This window comes from Ptychodera flava, chromosome 3 (genome assembly GCF_041260155.1).
Source record: "Ptychodera flava strain L36383 chromosome 3, AS_Pfla_20210202, whole genome shotgun sequence".
NCBI classification, from domain to species: Eukaryota; Metazoa; Hemichordata; class Enteropneusta; family Ptychoderidae; genus Ptychodera; species Ptychodera flava.
In genome coordinates this window covers 44,782,368-44,800,871 of record NC_091930.1, presented here as the reverse complement: position 1 = coordinate 44,800,871, position 18,504 = coordinate 44,782,368, and positions in this window count along the sequence as shown.

Sequence of the window (18,504 nt, the reverse complement as noted above, 5' to 3'; positions counted from 1 at the left end):
TGTTGAAAAGTATATGTATGAAATGCATACTCCATTTTTGTAAGATGGTTTCTTAAAGGACATTTCCTCTTGTATAGACAATTGTAAATTTTGAAGAAAGAAGAAGTTAGTCAAGGCTTCTCTGGTGCACATGGTATATAGTTGTCCACACTAAAGTAAACACAACATGTCAAGTTGTCAAAGTGTCACAGTAAGGCACAACATGCAGAAAGTGGGGAAAGTGGGTCCTTGGCAGGGTAAAACCTAATTCCTTGTCCAACAAAGTCCTTCATAAACAAAAAGGTTTGTTTATTTGTAATATCTTTAAATAAACCCTGAAATAAATGGGTGAAATTTCAAAAAGATACTTCTTAGAAATTTAAAACATATTCATAAAGACCTTTCAAATTCTAGTGTACCCTGCTATTAATTTTTATGAAATCTTTTTACCAAAAATGGTAAAAATCACCCTTAAAATGAAAAAATATACATTTCATCATAACTTGCATATATCACATTCTGGTAATCCCTAATGTCTAAAAATGTCTGAAATGTCTTTAATGTCCTAAAATAACAAAGTTGCAAATTTCTGCATAATTTGAACAATCTGAAAAAGACTATCAGTAGAGATCTATGTCCTAAATATCAAAACTATTCGATTAGCAGTTTTGAAATAGATTTTTTAAAGATTTTTTGACCAAAAAATGACAAAAATTGCCATATTTCATCACAACTAGCACAAATTTGACTAAGGTCATTTTTAGGGACATGTTTACCAAATATTGAAGACGGCAGAAAAGTAGGAGAAGATTTTTGCCAAAGAATAGCAAAATTAGCCTCAAAAATATAAATTTGCATATTTCATCACAATTTGAACATATCTGATTAGGGTAATCCCTTGGGACCTGTAATCCACATATTAAAAGATTCGTACAGGCTGTTTTGAAGAAAAACCTTTGGATGTACAAATTTGAGGACATTGCTGCTCATCCACCTATTTAGCTGATAGCAAAGCTAAAAACCAGTGTTGAGAGACGTGTTGAGCTACAATACAAAATAATCTACGGTTTGGTAGCACGCTATGATCAACTAAATGTTACAAGGGCATAAGCTTTCAAAGACGTGAATTCTCCTTCATCAGATGCAAGGGGGGGTGAAAAATTGAAGCAGAAAGTGACAGAAAATTCAGAGTGAAAATTTCAGAAAAATCAGTAATTCAGAGTGGACATTTTTACTCTGAATGGTCTGTCGCTTTCAGTTTTAATTTAAGGGAGACTACACGTCTGTGAAAGCTTATTCTCCGACAACATTTAGTTGATCATAGCATGCTACCAAAGCTTGGATTAACTCAGAACAAAAATACAGAAATTTATCAAAATTCAGTTACTGACCCTTGGAAGTTTAAATCTACATTAGAGATGAACTGAGGTTCTCAAGCTTGTTTCCAGACAGCTACCTGTACACTCATCTTCTTCGTTATCTGTACCACCAGCTTCTATAACAACTCTTCGATTTTCAGTTAAATCCAACTTTTTACATCCTGAAAAAATGCAACAATAGGTAATATGGCGAGATGAAACTTTAAATGAAAGACAAGGGGCTGATTAGGTTAAGGAAAAGGGGAGACTTTCATATACAGTGCCTCTCTTCAATACTGTTACAAAATATTTGCTGCTTCTTGTCATCAACTGATTAAAATAAAAAGCCAAACTCCCATATGCTGAAACAATACATTGTATACTCTATGATGTTCAACTGATGTTTTACATGCGATTGTGTCTACTAAAAGACATGTGTTAGCAGTGATTACGCAGCAGTACTATGCAAGGCGTATCGATCGCGCTCAGGTCAAGGGTTATCGCTACAGATGTGTTTTGATGACCCTTGACCCGAGTGAGATCGATCGATAGGCTATGGCAAAAAGTACCACTGCGTAGTCACAGCTAATTGTTGGTATAGCAGCCATGAAAGAAAAAAAGGTTTCCTCACGTAGTTAAGCTATTTCAAGGACAATACAATTAAATTCAAAGAACGATAATATAGATGCTTCAAAAATCTAATACCTTTTACTATTTTGGAGAGGAAACTTACCCTTTCTGCTCTTGCTTCGCACGATCACGACTTCAGGGTGCGCTTACAAGAAAAATGTCGCAACTTCCGTTTTGATGCATCATGGGATAGGAAAGGCACCAAACTTGAACACCAAGTGTTTAGAAGTAGAACGCCTCTTGCACGCCGATGTTAAAATTAAAACGTTCATGGTGGTTTTCTGATTTTCTTTTCTAATTTTTGAACTTTCAACCCGTAATAAACGTGTAAAATTATTTTGTATACTTCCTTTTTAGAAAAAACATGCTTTCAGCAATTGTAGGCCGGAAATATTTTTCACTTAGTGTGAAATTCGTTACACCAAAATCCGTGTACGTTTACGGACAGTGAAGCAATAGTAAATTTCATATAGCCACTGTAAAGTAAAAAGCACAAAAGACTGTCAATTGTTTCACAGTATTGTAAAATTCTGTGATGCAGAGTTTTTGAACACTTGAAGGAGATCGTTGTTAACACATAGTGTTCAGATTTAGAACATCAATGTTAATATTATGAACACTGGTGTTAACAATATGAACACTAGCCGTTCAAATTTGAACACCGACATGTACATTTTGAACGCGTAAAGACGCGTCTAGCGTCCGCTATTTTTACAGTGAACTACGTAATTGATGTTTTTATCCCAACCTCCGGACCCGCGAATCTTACACAAATATAACAGAATAATATATGCCATCGCAGAAGTGCAACTAAACCACCACACAGAATGATGACGTAGACATGTCAGAGAAATGCACAAAGTTTTGACTTTTGGCCTGACTATCAAATTTAACAGGAGCCACTTTACAGATCTTCTTTGTTACGCCCATCTTGGATTTAAAAATGGCCGTCTTAGAAACCCCATCCCCTACCAATGCCAATATCGCAGCTTCAAAATCCCTTTGGCGTCTAATGATAGTGCCGTAATCTACATTTGAGGTCAATATACCTTAATATATAAATGGAGAGTTGAATGTCTGTTCCATGTGCACCATTACTTGATCTTCGCTGAACATTTTCTGTTTTTTGCTTTGTCTTCCAACTATACTTTTGATCGTTTTTAGACAGATTAGAAATATTAAATGCAGCAAGTGGACTATATACCTAGAAAAGACATCAGAGCTTCTTAAATTCCTACTCAATGCAGAAGAAAGAATGGAAACGTAATACCCGTACAGTTTCTTGCTCGATAATGCTTGGACTTTTTAAATCTTGTACTAGTGCCCTTTCCATTTCGAAAACAATACTTGTTATTGAAATGACTCCAAATCGGACTGCACTGCAGATTACGAACCCTCCCAAACAAAGTATAAAATTCTCGGAAACAGCCATCTATACAAAGAGAAATATTCTTCCTTGTATTCTTTGTAAAAGTTAAGGTTACGTTGGCATAACGGATGGATATATTATTGTGGCTTCGTTTAAATGTCTGGTACACCGGTGCTGCTATATTCTCTATGTTATCGCTGTGTTCTACATACTCTCCCGGCAAGTTTACATTTTGCTGAAAAGATATTACAGAACTTGAGAGACTGACAGCGTGTTTAAATATATCTTGGCCGTTCTTCTCGACGGTTCAGAAAGAAGATTCGTCTACGGAAAAAAAGGCCAGACAACGTTGAAAAAATGTATGCATACACTGCAAAAGGACCCAATGGGCTTCGAGCTCGTTTGTTTGAAAAACTGCTTTTATGTATAGAGGTCGACTTCAAAAGTTGATGTACAACAATTACGCTGTTGAATGGATATCACTTTACAGCATTAACACGAACAAGAGTTATATATATCGTGTAACCTTGAGATGGCAGTCGCTGTAGATGTACGATCAGAGCGTCAGATACATACACAAGTAAATTAGAAAGGAGTGCAAACTGTCTTCGTCACAATCCCAAGCTCTACAAATGCAAAGCAATTGTATATCTGACTTAATTGTCCTTGCGTCAAAATGTGTTGTGTCCGGAGTTTGCTAAAATGCCATTTTTCTCATTATTTTTTGAAACACCTTACATGATACGTAATTTTGGGCTAATGATATTCCCAATGATAGTTATTTATTTTCGATTTATTTGCATTCCCCAACAATGCACACTTTCCAAGAATGACTAAATGTTTAAGGAAATTAAGCATTGCATTTAAACCATTTCCATGTGAATTGGCCCATACCCTAAAGTGCTCCAACAAACCGCTTTGTTCTTTGGCGACCCGAAACCAAATGTTAAATATAGAATGCAGAAGGCTATCATAAATTCTTCTTAGATAATCATACTACAAAAAGACGCGGCAAGCAGGGTCAATAGTCAAAGAAGCCGCATCAATTGCACGCTCCTTTTCTATGTTACGGATTCAGTGACTTTCAAAGAGAAATTAATTGAATCCCAAATGAGACAAGCGTGACCGATCGCTTTGAGAGATACCGCTTAACCGGCCTAGGTGTTTGTGATACGCAAAGGAATGACACAATTAGACCGAAGAATGTTAACTGTGCTGTGACCTGTGGAAGTGAGACAAAGACAGATAAATGAGAGAGAAAGACAGATAATTGAGAGAGAGAGAGAGAGAGAGAGAGAGAGAGAGAGAGAGAGAGAGAGAGAGAGAGAGAGAGAGAGAGAGAGGGGGGTGAGGGGGAGCGAGAGATATTTAGAGAACACTTTTGTGCCCAGGAGACGTCAAAGACTTGGTCCTTATGAAGAATATGGCTGGTATAATCAAGTCGCATAATAAGAGCGTAATCACCGGAGGCCAGCGTAAAGATCGACCACCTGATTGTTATTGCCGGGACAAGTCTTGATGCCCATTGAAAGGTAATTGTCAAGTCAAATATGTCGTATGCAAGGCCAAGGTATCAACGGGAGTCAACAAGGAGAAGGTTTACATCGGCCTCACTGATAATACATGACTGATAAGACGCGCTTTGCTAACCACATAGAGTCATTCCGTGACAGAGAATACTGAAATAATATAATTGTCGAAGTTTATTTGGAACGTAAAAGACAAGGACAAAGTTTTTGACGTCTCCTGGTTAATTATTGACAAAGCATCGAGCTACTTTAACATTAGCAAGCGATGCAATCCTTTTATATCAGAAAAGCTGCACAGTATCAATGCTGTGTTTGAGACCTACCATTGTATTTGTAGGTGATGTTAAAATTTTATAAATAATATTTGTTTTGTAGCGACATTTTGAAACCCACTAAGCGTATTTTTAACAGCGTAGATTCGTCAGCATTGACAATGTGCAGCTTTTCTGATATACAAAGATTGCATCGCTTGCTTATGTTAAGGCAACTCGATGCTTTGTCAATAATTGACCACAGGACGCCAAAGACTTGATCCCTGTCTTTTGAGGTCAATATTATCTTTGACAATTATGTACTGTTTCTGTGTACTGTGAGGCCGTTGTAAGCCTTCTCCGTGTTGTCGTCCGTTGATATCTTGGCCTTGTAAACCACGCCTTTGACTTGACAGTCACCCTTCAAGGGGCATGCCGACTTGACTCAGCAATTACAATCAGCTGGTTGATCCTTACGCCGATCTTCGGTGATTACCCTCTTATTATGCGAGTTGATTATACTAGCCATATTCTTCATACAGTAGTAACTCACTTTTATTGTGTTCCTATTGAAGATCTTGTGAAGTTTAAACCCCTTTGGAGAGTGTTTGTCAACAAGTTGAATAAATTTCTTGCCGATATTAATTTCAACATCCTTGCTGAAAAGGGGGTGTTGAACCACGTGATGTAACGTTTCCTGTTATTGTTTCTCCTCTCTGATTGGTTGGTCTTGACATATTCAATTTGTTCTATGTATCCGCTTGTTTTCAGAGCCATCTTGTAGTCACCTTGTATTTATCAAAGACGCCCTTGTCACAGAATAATGTTGAGATGCGTTTGCTTATTGCGTCAGGTTTGTGTTTTGAGTGTGCGTGTGTGGATGTGGGTGTGTATAGATAGATAGATAGATAGATAGATAGATAGATAGATAGATAGATAGATAGATAGATAGATAGATAGATAGATAGATAGATAGATAAATATGTAGATAGACAGACAGATAGACAGATAGACAGACAGATTATACGGAATCGGACATATATCCACAGATGATTGAGATAAATATATTATCACCCACGTTCGACCATATGTGTACAAGCTATTCATCTGCCATTGACAATAACAGAAGTTTGCTCGCATAAAAATGTATACGGAATATGCGTTTAGTAATGTCGACTGTTTCTCGGAGCTCAAAACATGGTGTTTTCTTCTTTAGCTATGTGCATTTCCTCCTAGACGGTTTCAAGACGCCCCTTTACGGTTGCCAGAAAATCCCTTTCCCTACATGCGAAGCTGCACAAGCTATAAGAAACGCTACCAATGCATTATTATACTCATGCACTAAAATTTGAAAAAAATTGTTGACATTTCACGAAAACGGTCACTATTCAGTTCATTTGACGCCTAAAGCATGAATGTAAGATGTAGGCCTATAGTAATAATATCGCAATCGGATATTAGTGTTGGTCCGAGTCGGTACGCTGTGCTTCAGTCCCCGTGCATTCTCTGCGGTATTTTCGTAATAACCTCATATGTCAATATTAATGCATATTGGCGTATATGTGTAGAAATTACGATTCATATTCTGTATAAAATAAACATTATCAGTCAATTACACAGTATGGTACATGCGTATAGGCAAGGATCATAAAGAGACAAGCTCTGTAGAGAACGGTCGCAACGCCAACGCGCCCCTAAGGACGTTACAAGACATATACTGCGCCTATCGGGAACATAATCTCTGCAGCGGACTTCCAATATCGGGCGTCTTCTGCAGACCCAAACAATCCTTGACCTGGTATACGTTCTTAAGGGATACCAGCATTATTAACAGCCAAAGGCGGTCGGATGAGAAAATCCGGCCAAGAAAAAGTAGCGTGTTTGGGGCGGGAATTTCAGAGTACCATAGGTGGGGAATCTTTAACTTAGTAGTACATTCATTGCAAATCATAATGGTAAATACTGACTGTCAAATTATGGTAATGAGAAATAATAGAAACAGTTGCTGACTGCCATGGTGGTACTAAAAAGTACACAATGGGCTTGGGAAAAGGCGTCCAGGCAAATAATTATGAATTCGAACAGTTATAGCTAGTTTTATATTGATGTTTCAAAAGTTTGCCTAGTGGAATAACCTATAAAATGTTGATATTTGTTATGAAATTTGAATATGTAATTTTTGTTGCACACTTCTTATAACTTGTCAAGTCAATTGTCAAATATGCTAATGACCAAGGAAAATAAATTGTTCATAGTTTCTGCAATAGATTGCATTTGAAAGTGAAATGATAATTTTGGTCAAAATTCAAAAATCAATTTTCTGGGATACAAATGCCCTTATAAGTATATATTAGTTGAGTACATTCATATCAGTTTCCAAAGATATAATAGATACTCAGATTTGACTAGTTTTTTTTAGGAAAAAATGTTGTCAGTTTGTGCAATAGACAACCATGTATAGCGAAATGACACTTTTGGGTAAAGTCAATGAAAGATTTCCTCCTCATGCCCCCTGTCCTTTATTGTGTTCCTACCCTCAGTTAGTGGAAGAAATGACATCCAGCCCCAATTTGGGTACAGTTGTAGGCCTACCCTTTACGGCCAAACTACAAAGCACAAACTCTGCAGTTTTTCGTGAAAAAGGGAGACAAATGTAAATAGTTTTCCCAGGTCGTCATTACATCTTCAGGGCCACTCTATATAACTGTTACGAGCGACGACAGAAAAGCTGATATAGGGCATGTTGTCCAGAGATAACGACAAAGACACATCCTACCAGGGTTTATCTACTAAATTAGAGACATTACGAAAGGGTTGAATAAGTCAATCTACAAAAAATGGCAAAAAGCAATGCTGTAACTGTTTAAGTACCATTTAGAAAGGGGTCCTAAGTCCTGTAAATTTGTATCAAATATTTTCGTTTGGCTGATGTCGAAAATGATTGCTCGGTAATTTAGAAAATAACCCTTTGTTTGTTTTGGAAAATTTCTGCAGCACACGCTTTATTTTTTTGATAACCCACACGACTCCAGGCCACATGAATTATTCAGCGCTAACAGTACCGACTACCATTATTCGTGTTTTAGCATCATAACTGTGTTTTGGAAGACGTTTTTCTTTCGATGGCCCCGTAAATAGTCACTGTGACTTCCAAAACGCTAATGTTCGTCTCTGACTCTTTTGCGAAAAAAGAAAAGGGACGTATGGTGGCATTCGAAAACAAGTGAGAGTACTTTCCTCTCTAGAGGGCGCCGTCAATGGTCTTAATCAGAGACGCGATCGAGCAATCTCCACGCAGAGATTGTCGCGCGGTAGGTTGGTCCCCTGCCCCATTTCTACCGCTGGCTGCGTTGCTAACGAAAACAGGGTCATGTATGGGCTAATTTTTCAGTCAGAATTTTGACGTCATATTAATAAGCACAGTCACCTGACAAGATCATATGATCAGCACATCTTTACAGTGGCAAGCTTGGAAACATCGAACGTTGAAGTTGTTTGCGCGACTTCACTTTTAAGTTTCCGACTCTGTTATTCCACGATGGTATTTAATGGTTGAATGACGATTATCGTCTATGAGTTTTAGTCTCAGACATGACCTGGTGACAATGATGACCTTTGACATGTACGAAAATGACTCATAAATTAACGATTTATCGTTTTACATTTAATGGCGATATAGGGTGCTTGTTTCGGGAAACTATTGGAGGTAAAATTACTCCATAGGCATACGAACTCGAAACTAAAAAGTAGCCGACAGTTTGAAATGAATTCAACGCAATCAATGCACTTGCATTATTGACCAATGGTAGCCATACTACGATAGCCTATACCTGACTCTATTTTCGTTAGCAGCGTAGCCAGCGGTAGAAATTGGCAGGGGACCAGACTAGTAGCGTGGCGGCAGCAGCGCGGCGTGAATAATTTTTACTTGTCTAGAGAGTCTCTTAGTCGTTGACAGCGCGTCCAACCAACGTTTGATGTAGGCAGATTTAGATATTCCAGACGTTGACTGGATATTGTTTCAGTCCTGCGCGTGCCCAGTTGGCTCAATAAACTTGGTGGTCGTCTCGAATTTTGAAAGTAGTTGTCTAGCTAAAGAGAGCACTTTCAGTACACCAGTAAAAATAATTCATAATTCATAATCTGCCAAAAATTTGACAATCGCGTTCGCAATTCTCACAGCCGTAAGGGGAGCCATCTTGACTCGTTTATTCACATCTATATAACCCCTAAGCAAGGTCTATGGTTTGCAAGCGTTCATGGATTCGAGGATCGATATTGAAACTGACGCAGTTTTTCTTTATCCAGAACATTTGTTTTGAAGTATTAATTATCAAAAACAAAAAATATATAAAATGCGCAACACCCAAAAATGGGTGTAAAGTGTCGACTGTAGTCGAGATTGGCGTGGCTATTGGTCAGACTCCCTAGCTAAGCTATAATTGTCCATGCTGCGCTCCATTGTCTGTGTGGAAATTTGCGATTGAGATCCCGGCCGACATCTCTCGAACTCACTTCAAACCACGACTTGAGTGTCTATCAGCACGGGGGCGCCGACATTTGTGATCGGCTAATAAGAGCAGCAGAATTGAAACAAGTTCGATGAAAACTACCCCTGGTTCTAAAGACTATAGATAGGACTTGCTAATTGACAATTTGTTTCCTGGCTTCTTTTGAGAAAATCTTTGCTGTAGCCATTACTCTATACAATGAGCGTACGCTTCGGTATTTTCCTCGACAATACCTTTTCTGCACGATGTACAAGGACATAAATCCCGGTATTTTGGGAATAACGTTATTATTATACACCTTTTTAGTCCACCTTTACAAGAAAAAAGTTGAAATTGAGGCGTCTTTTGGATGCCCGTCGTGCACTGTACTGAGTGATCGCGAACAGACTGGAAACGCGTTGAGCGGGTCCGCTATGCGTACAGAACGAAATTGCAACCCGCGCTGCGCAATGCACGTGGTAGAAATTGTACGTCAGCAGCATAATTTCACTCGAATTCACAGGTTTTGGACTGACCATGATTTAATTTGTGATGACAGATGACATCGTAGGAGTAAGTTTGAGACTGAAGTATGTTGTTGTGCCTTTAAGCAAGGTAGGTCTTACGTTGTCATCCTTCGAGTGTTCTGTGTAAACTCTCCAACAAGTGATCAAATGCAAGCAGCCACTCTTATAACATGATGTAATGCCTTAAATTAGTTAAGAGCGAGTCATCTGCCTCTAGATGCATCTAGCGAATGACATCTTTATCAGACCACCAGAACCTAGATACAAAAATTCAAAACACCATATTTAACTCCCTGTTTTGCGAAATTCGGACGTGGCTTTGCGTTCTCATTATTATGAAAAGTGGTCACGCCGCGCCACTCATAGTTTGATGTCGTAAATTTTAAACAAAAGACGCTATAGCAGTTGTCATGACATTACAAAAGCGGTGAAATGGACAATTTTCACGTGAAAGAGATTTTATTAAAATGAATAAATATTAACAGGGGTTTAAATTCCAAATTGATAAGAAGTTACGAAATAATAAAGATAACTCGCATTGCATGAGTGTTCCTCTCCATGAATTTCTAAATGATACTGAGTCAACACAGACATGGATATTAAATTAGCCCCTTTTAGGCATATTGCTTGACTTAAGCTCTCGAGAATGAAGGCTGATGTCAAGAGAAAATAAAGCTGAAAAGTGTATTTACTTTAATCCAGGTCTAACGAATAAACAGAGCAGACCCTAATTTATACAGCCGTTTTAGAATATTCCAACTTTTACTTATCAGGTGTCTAATAAACTTATAAATATGCAACTTGCAATGGAAAAATCATCAAATATTGTAAGAAAAGAAACGTGACTTTCCGGATCATTTAACGCTTTTGAAAGTGAACTCTTCATTTGACGACAGTGACCTTGCCATCAAAGAGTAGAACATTAGTTTGGCCAATAAAATGTTAAAAATAAAATAGCTTTGGTACGATTCTAAACACTATATCCCTTTTTATCGGGCAATTTCATTGCCGACTGACCACACACAAATCTATGCCGGCCGTCGAAATTATGAAAAAATACACATCATTGAAATCAGTGAAAGATTTACTACCCTGCGTCAGATGTAAATTTGTATTTAAGCAATGGGGACAATATAAGGAACAAAGATACTATTTAACCTATGAAAACAGTAATCAGATTTCAATGTCGGTGAACACTTTAACCCGCATTGATTTTAGATTGCATCTTCTGAATAAAAATAAAGACGAACAAATTATAGGAGACATAGAAGAAAAATAATATAGTGTCGTTGCCAAATGCAAAATGACTAATTTTTTTGTAAACTACATGCAACCGACACTAGTTAAGTTAACTGCACCCGTTGACTTAATGTAAGACCAGGCAGCTGGTAAAAGGATAGTCTGTACATGGGATTTATGAAAATTACGTATTCTGAGATTTCAGTGTGTAGGTTGTCCAATTGACATTGGTCTTTTAAATATTGTCTATTACAAAACACACTCAATGTGTCCTTCAAGGAACTATGACTTTACATGTCCATTAAATTGAGTTGCATAAATGTAGGTTTTTTGTTTTTTCCATCACTCTCAATCAGCGGGTGTGACGTCGCCTAGATGCGCAGGGTACCATGGTTGGATGTATTTTATTTAGTTTAGTCTTTAAGTCAACCTAAGGCCTACGCATAGATGTTCAAGATGGATATCTCCATGAAAAAGCAAGGATTCTGAACTGATACACAATTAACGCTTTAGCGTAGGGGTCGATTCAGGGCACAAGAGTTGAACAAACGGTTAATAGTTCGGCATATTATTTGCAAGGTAATTTGAAAGATGATTAATTATTCTCCGAATATAACTTTGATAAAAAATAATGAAAGGTTCCTTATTAATATTTTCCTCACGGATCAAACCATAATAGTTTCGATTCCGCGGTACATCACGATTAAATGTGCTATATATTCGTTTCCAAAGTTGAGATTACCCTCAATAGCAACAATACCTGTCCAAATATCATTAAAATCGGTTGTTTATTTTACTATTCAAACTATGTTTGCCAGTCCCAAAACAAACTACCTCTGTTGTTTTTAAGGTAATTAGGTCGAGAAATTAGTATTGGCAAAATATTCTGCTATCATTCTCGGATATTCATTTGTTTATTTTAATGTTTAGTAGAGTGATTGGGTCGAAGAGTAATAGAGTCAGTACAATATACCAAAGAAAATTTTTTATAATGCAAATTGTCAGGCATGACACTTGAAAACATGGACTGTAAACTGTATATTTTAGGAGGGAAATTTCACAATGTTGTTACATCCTCCTCACGTGAACATCATAAAAGTATTCTTCGAGGACAACCAGAACTGTTACCTTGATTGGCAAACTGCCAACGTAGCATATACCCTTTGTATAATTACGTATCGTATGAAGCGTTTTATTTTATTTTTGAAGAAAAAACGGAGTGCAATGTGTCCGCACAGTCTTTATTGAGTTGAAGTCATCTAAAAATAACACAAGATGTACATTCATTGAAGCATGCACACGAAAACAAAACACTATTGGAACTAATTTGTGACAATTGGATAGCGTAGTAATGTTAGTTTTATAATTATGCTAATGTAAGCTCATCGGCTTTTCTAGTTTTCAATACACGTATTTTAATGGGCGATTTAAATTTGTAATAATGCAACTTTCAACAATAACTAGGGCCCCTAAGATTTTGATAAGTTTGAGCAACTGAAAGATGCAGTTCTCCTAAATTAGTTCAAAACGTGGTACAGATGGAAGCGTACAAACAGTACTTAAAAAATAAGGTCTGAAATTAGATCAGTAAAAGTGTATTTCAAAGAAATTTGACCTCTAAATTTTATGTACAAATCCATTCGACCATTAAATTTTGCTTCCAAAATGCAGCCCTACCTTGCAAATTGATTGCCAATGTATGAGAGGTGCGTTGTTTTTTTTTATATTTCCCCTTTGTTCACAATAATAGGTCTTGTCTGTATTCCTACATAAATGTATTAAGGCAGTGACCAGATCGTCAACCCCAATAACAATGTCTTCCAATCACTTGGTTAATACCGTCATTACTCATCAAAACGATCATGTTTTATGAATGAGGCGTGTGTTACTACTATGTGTAGGACATGAACGCTAGTAGTATATAGCCATTTGCCATCGGATCATCGTGTGCCCATTTGGTGACTTGTCGCTTTGTGGACATGGCTAAAAAACACAAGTACAAATCCGACTGCAACACGACAGGAAGTCTTTTCTGGACAGCTTTATGTTGCTGTTTTCTCACGTACAATGTGCTAGCTTACGACAGTAAGTCATTTTTGTAAAATGTAACACATTCATCTGTAACAATCCATGTCATTCTACTCAGAGAGAGAGAGAGAGAGACGAGAGAGAGGAGAGAGAGAGAGAGAGAGAGAGAGAGAGAGAGAGAGAGAAGAGAGAGAGAGAGAGAGAGAGAGAGAGAGAGAGAGAGAGAGAGAGAGAGAGAGAGAGAGAGAGAGAGAGAGAGAGAGAGAGAGAGAGAGAGAGAGAGAGAGAGAGAGAGAGAGAGAGAGAGAGAGAGAGAGTGCATTATTGCCGTCTTTGCTGTGGTGACAAAAAGATAACATAATTGTATAGATGCTGTATTCGTAATCGGTACATTCTATGTATTTAATCACTGACTGATGAAAGGTTCCCTTTTCACTGTTCTTCACTCACGATACAGGCAGTAAGCGTTGTCTGTTTGATGACTGCAGAACAAAGAACATCCCAATTAGTAAAGTATCGATGTATGGCCCTCCGCTGTACGCCATTGTCATGTCTCCTGAGAAGTTATAAATGAATTATTAACGTCAACTGAAAAGGGCAACTGACAATGCCAGGGGGTATTCAATATGTTTGTGGACTTTAATACAGGGTGTCTTTTTATTAATAGGTTTGTGATTTTATCTTGCTCAGCGTGTTAGATATATTGGTTTTACATGGCTTTAGAGAATAGAATAGCAAAACTAAGACTAACCAAGTTCGAGTATTCACTTTTGTGGTGTCGTATATAACAATCACTCCATAACAATCACTCTAGCAGGTGTTCTATTTGAGTAAATTATGAATCTTCGTAGAACTTTAGGCGTACTTACTCTTTTTGATCAATATTAATGATATAGCCAACCTCAACAAAATATCTTAAGCAATTGGACATTGTACCTCTTGATAAGAAATTAACAGATTGAGTAATATATGTCAAAATAATCGCACCTTTATAGTATTTGAATTGCCAACCTTCGACATTTGGTATCAGTTAGGTTTTCAAATTGGTAATTTACAAATTACTGCTATAAACGAGCGACATTGTAATCAACAGGATACCTCAGTCTTGAAGACAAATGAAGAACGAACAATTGAATATTATAATGACAGCTACCTTTGTGCGATAACAACTGGCCAAAAGTTTCGTTTAGGATATTGGAATCGTCGTAAAGAAGTTTACCGGTGTGCATCATGCGGATAGGTCTCAATTTTTCTTTTGTGTGTGAACAAGAACGTCATGGCGCACTGACAACCTATTATACATTCATTCTTTCAACTCGAGAGACGTATAAGTGCATGGCAGTTAATTACTGGTCATGTTCCCATCGGGAAGCTATCTTTGTTCGCTAATGAAGAAATGAAAAATGTTCATCTGAAAAATTTTATGACAAGCATTCAATGGCTAGAGGACGAAACTAGACATGCAAACAATTATACCTATTACCCTCGCCCTTCCGTCCGCGAAAATCCGCCAAAACTCTTAAAACTGTGTTTGGACAAAGTTAGCAATGCTGATTATGATGTATAGAAAGCGTGAAAGAGGCTCCCTGAATTATTTGTCTCTTTTTCGCCGGATCTATAGTCTAACAAATGTTCACGTTGTGATCCTTTGATCCCTAGATTTCGAACATGAGAGTAGTTTCTCATCAGTCAGACGACAACGTTTGTGTTTGTTTTATTTTTGTGTAGTATTGGTGTTGCTGTTCTACAAGCAATGAAACTAGGATAACAATATTTTGGTCGATCGTTTTAATTATTTACGAATGACCTGTTTTTTTTTCTCGTTTTGTTTATTCTGGCACATGTTTTACGTCTGGATTGCTTTCTTGATGTTATGTTTCATTTTTACATCTCTCCAATGCTTGGTATTGCTCTCCCTAAGGTACTTTCGTTTGTCTGTGTTGAGTGTATATTGGTGTGAGGGTTAGTTCTTTATGTTCCGTCTTTGTTTACCTGTCTGTTTACCGCTTGTGTTCTACTGATATAGTGATTGTGTTTGAGTTCCCATTTCTTGTATTTTCGCTCATGTATATTATCAGTAAAGAACGACACTTTGGTGTCTAAATGTTATTTGATGTTGTCTTAGTGAAAGTAGCATGGGATTTTTTCCCACGCTATTTTTAATAGTAAACATGGTATAAACATTATTGTCACATTCATCCATTCATTCACATTATAGAGGTGTCCGTAAGGTCATGTTTCACTGTATGTAATCTGTTATGTTGACAATGCCGGCACCTGGTCTCTTGACATTTGGTTTATTATGTTGTGTTTAGTGTTTGTATGTCGCGACTCTACTGGTCTATTTATATACGTAGGTTTACTGTACCTTCTGCTATCACACAAATGACACCCGAAAACCAAAGGTTGGTTCTTACGTTAGATAGGTGACCACTAACCTTTTAGATGACATCATTTTCTCGTTAAAACTGAAATCATCTTTAAATAATGGACGTTCCTTTGTTTAGCAAATTAACCTGTGTGAGCCTGCGTTACACAGTACTGCGAGGTCAACAGCAAAATTATGACAAGCCAGGTTAGAGAGAGCTTGGTGCAAACTGAAATCTGAACTATGCTCTTTTGTCCTTCTTACACTAGCATTGTGATTTTGTCCATACTGCTATGCGACAAGAAAACGCCGCAAACAACCTAAAGAGCCCAGATTTTTTTTGCTGTTTGCAACGGCCAGGGGTGGAAATGCCGTGAGATGCTTGCTTTGCATACTTCACGTAACTAATACTGGCCCGTATCGGATTTTCGTAACTAACTTGCTCGTGTGTAGTTCATGAAGTAGTCAGGAATAAGTATCGGCTATTGCGGTTTCCGCGACCGCTCAAATAACATTTGCTTCACTTCTAAGCAACCGAGCCAACCTGGCGGTGCCTCCACTTGCACAGACAAATGGAGCCCACGATAGGAAGTCAGTACATTGTCTTAATTTTGCTCAGCTCATAGGTGTTTATAGCATCTAGCTTGCCATGTCGTCTCAAACGAGATTTTGTAGTAGTGTAACCGCTTCTTTTGTAGTTTGTAAGTTATTTATTGGTAACAAAATGTCCAACATTAACAACTGACCAGTACAAAGGCGTAAGGGTTATACAAACGGTTAGAGCAGCCACTTTGACCAATAAGGCGCACGCTTCAGGAAAGGTGTCAAAAACATTGGGCTAATGAAACATTTGTTGCTAAACAACGATAACTGGGTGTGTAATAATGTCCACCTGGCCAGTTTCTGTGTCGGCAACATTTTGAATGTACGACGTCCCCATTGAGCCGCAAGACTGGAGACGTGATGCTTAACTAATAATAATAATGATAATATTGGGTTCTTACATTGCGAACATATCCAAAAATTGTGCATGGAAGTAAAAAAATATAGAAGGATACAGGAAAGTTCTTTTATCCTTTGTTCAAGGGACAGTTGCCACCTCTTCGTAATCTCGTAATCCCGAAACGGGATTAGCATGTTATTTCATTCATAGCGTGCCTTCGGTTTGTCATCAGTAATCGTCGAGTCTTTAATTCCGTGCATTGCCACAGACAGCCTCTACAATAGCGTCTTTCGCGCCAGTATTGCAGTTGTCGAATGACTACGTCCTTTTGCTCCCTTAACGATGGTTTGGGGCTCATCGAGAGGAAACAATCGATTTGCTAGCCCCTGGCTCACGTTCTGTCTCTCATAAACACAGTATAACAAGAACTGCGCATGTGTAGTAACTTTTCCCCATTTTGAATAATGCCTCATCCCGAGCAGAAATAGTGACGCGACGCAATGAACTTCGGCGAAAAAAAATCACCAGGAAATTTTCGGCCAGGTACTCAGATCGCCAAAGATGACCAGACAGAAAAGTCAACAGTTCTGTCAGCGGCATCTTTGAAGGTCTGGAAACGTGACTTCAACCGGGTGAACCATGACATGAACGACAAACGCATTTGCATCCTATGGGGACGAACTATCGGCGTATCGTAAATATAGCCCAACTTTAAAATACGATAACTTCAACAGCCGGGCGAACCAGCACTTAGGACTAACACTTTTTAAGAGTTCATACCTTGAACCTCCTGATATAGAAAAAGTCAGACTCCGCTGCTAGACACTTTGTAAGTTAGAGTAATTTTACAAATAGGGGAGCTTATCCACGTCACTTCAAAATAATAACTTGGTCAATATGCGTCGATTTTTTTCAATCTTTGCCTTGTCTGGGCATTCAACGCAAGCAATTTCACAAGTTTGACAGTTATTTTTTTTATGAATTTGGCAACAATATTTAGATTTACACAATATTATGAGCGAGGCTGGTGTGTCTCAGCCGTCCTGATCGCGGCAACCATGCCACAGCTTGAAAAACCAGCATAGACAAAGAGATAACATTAGATTTGAAGGGGATTATAGGGTTGTTCTACCAAGCACCAATCATTCCTGGTTGAGGAGAAGCAATGAAGAATAAAGTGCCTTGTTCAAGAACACAACACCATAGCCATGCCGGGGCTCAAACTCACTATCCTGAGATCGTGCGTCAATTGCTCTAGCCAGTGGCCCACGATGCCTCATCGTCTTAAATCGATCGACGGCTCCGCGTTCGATCTCGGAATAGCAAAAGTTCCGGCTACTCGAAATTTCGTTAGACATGCCTTCCATCTTCCGTATCTAAATTTATCATATCACCTTACCTTGGTTATCTTGAGTATTCAGGTGACTGAACTCTAAGTGGAGTTGCAAGCAGCGCGCATCATATGCAGACCGCCGTGGTCTGCCTGTGAGAACATACTAGTAAAGAGAGACATCGACAGTCCGGGTTGATGACATGCGTAGAAAATGGTAGCTGTGATATCGCAGCGGTACTTGCACAGGCGGCCCAAAAACTATTACTGAGTTTTTCTCACCGTTTTCTCTATCATTTTCTCTCCTTTGCTTCATGCTCTGACTGATCGGAGTACAATAAATGCTTATATAACCTAACCTAGCCTCTGTGATGTTGCAAACATTTTTGATATCATTATATTTCGTAGAATTTGCACCAGCGCAAGAAGTACTTGCTGTATGATTTCCTTCCATGAACGAAAT